We start from the raw sequence: 2,500 nt of genomic DNA, 5'->3' as shown, positions 1-2,500 counted from the left end.
GCCAGACCGGAGGAACCGACCGCCCGAACGCCGGCAAAGCCGGCCGGCGGACACCCTCCGAAGGCGTGTTAAGTTGGCCCATCGATCAGGACACAAACACGCAACAAATCCAGTCCGGGGTGTGGTGTAAGCAGCCCTACTGTAACCAGCCCTGCCAGAGAAATCACCTAACCCTAACCCTAAACGTACGGCAGACGCGTCCCCTGGCTCTCACATTGACAACTGAGAGGCTTCTGAAAACCTGGCCACGCCCATCAGTAAAAACCACTACAGCAAGTGACGACATATGTACCTTCAAAGTGCTGTACTACAGGGTGCTGTTCAAAAGGTATCTATCCCGTTTACTCTCTATGCTTCATATATCATCATATTATTGAAAAGTGCAAGCCTTTAGGAACAACAGCAACTCAAGTCGCCAACGCTCTGTTCACTCAATAACTGCAGAGATCCAAACTTCTCCTGGCATTAACATCGGCACAAAAACTGTGCGCCGGGAGCTTCGTGGAATATGGGTTTCTATGGATTCAGAATGACATGTCAGAAAAGCTCCTGTAGGTGTAATGGTCAGTTATCTCAATACTTTTGGACATATATTGTGCGTGTGCGTGTGTCTGTGATACCTAACATAAACACACCTGTATTACTAGAATTGATAGTTCACGCCACAAAAGTGAGGGGCAAACATAGAAAAGCGTGCAACCCAGCCACTGAGGATGCACAAGCCAGTGCATTCTTAGTGCAGGTCCCAAGCCAGGACAAAAGCGGAGGGTTACGTCAGGAAGGGCATCCGGCGTCAAATCTTTGCCAAATCAAATATGCGGATCATAAATAAGATTTCCATACCGGATCGGTCGAGGCCCGGGTTACCGACGACCGCCATCGGTACTGTTAACCAGCGGAGTGCCGGTGGAAACTAGGCTACTGTTGGGCGAAGGAAAAGGAGAGGGGGAAGGCATGTCCAGAGGCAGCTAGAGAGGAGGAAGGGTAGGCGTGTGGAGGTGAGAGTCAGTCGGAACTTTGAATGTTGGCACTATGGCTAGTAAAGGGAGAGAGCTGGCTGACGTGATGGAAAGAAGAAAGGTGACAAGAGACAAGGTGGAAGGGGAGTAAGGCCAGGAGTATCGCAGGTGGGTTCAAACTCTTCTACCATGGTGCGAATGGGAGGAGAAATGGGGTAGGGGTCATTCTGAAGGAAGAGTATGTCAAGAGCGTGCTGGAGGTGAACACAGTGTCAGACAGAGTGAGGATTATGAAGCTGGAAATCGAAGGTGTATTGCTGACGGTTATCAGCGCATATGCCCCGCAAGTCGGGTGTAAGATGGACGAAAAAGAAGAATTCTGGAGTTGAGTTGGACGACGTGGTGGAAAGGGGACCCAAGGAGGAGGGAGTGGTGATTGGAGCGGACTTCGATGGACACGTTGCTGAAGGGAACAGAGGTGATGAGGAGTTGATGGTAAGGTATGGAATCGAGGAGAGAAATGTGGAAGGACAGATGGTGTTCGATTTTGCGAAAAGGATGGAAATGGCTGAGGTGAATACATATTTCAAGAAGAGGGAGGAGCACAGGGTGACGACGTATACGAGTGGAGGAAAGTGCACACAGGTGGACTATATCTTGTGTAGAAGGCGCGATGTAAAAGGGATTGCATACTGCAAAGTGGTGACAGGGGAGAACGTAGCTAGGCAGCATCGGATGGTGGTCTGTAAGATGACTTTGGAGACCAACATGAGGAAGCGAGTGAAGACACAGCCGAAGATCAAATGGTGGAAGTTGAAGAAGGAAGACTGTTGTGTGGAGTTCAGGCAGGAGTTAACACAGGCACTGAGTGGTAGTGAAGAGTTGCCAGATGGCTGGGCAAGCGCTGCAGAAATAGTGAGGAAGACAGCTAGGAAGGTACTTGGTGTGTCATCGGGACAGAGGAAGGAAGACAAGGAGACTTGGCGGTGGTGGTGGTGGTGGTGGTGGTGGTGGTGGTGGTGGTGGTGGTGGTGGTGGTGGTGGTGGTGGAAGGAGGAAGTAGAGCAAAGTATACAGAGGAAAAGGTTGGCAAAGAAGAAGTGGGATAGTCAGAGAGATGAAGAAAGTACACAGGAGTACAAGGAGATGCAGCGTAAAGCAAAGAGAGAGGTGGCAAAGGTAAAGGAAAAGTCGTACGGTGAGCTGTATGACAGGTTAGACACTAAGGAAGGAGAAAAAGACTTGTACAGATTGGCTAGACAGAGAGACCGAGCTGCCGAGGATGTGCGACAAGTTAGGGCGATCAAAGATACAGATGGAAATGTGCTGCCAAGCGAGGAGAGTGTGCTACGAAGTGGAAGGACTACTTTGACGGGCTGATAAATGAAGAAAATGAGAGAGAGAGAGAGAGAAAAGGTTGGTTGATTGAGAAGTATAGAGAAGGCCAGAAAGAGTTGCATTGTGTCTTTGTAGATTTACAGAAAGCATACGACAGGGTGCCGAGAGAGGAGGTGTGATATTGTAGGAGGAAGTCAAGAGTT

Source organism: Lampris incognitus, unplaced genomic scaffold (genome assembly GCF_029633865.1).
Source record: "Lampris incognitus isolate fLamInc1 unplaced genomic scaffold, fLamInc1.hap2 scaffold_171, whole genome shotgun sequence".
Lineage (NCBI taxonomy): Eukaryota > Metazoa > Chordata > Actinopteri > Lampriformes > Lampridae > Lampris > Lampris incognitus.
The sequence above is the reverse complement of the archived record's forward strand: the minus strand, read 5'-3'. Positions refer to the sequence as shown.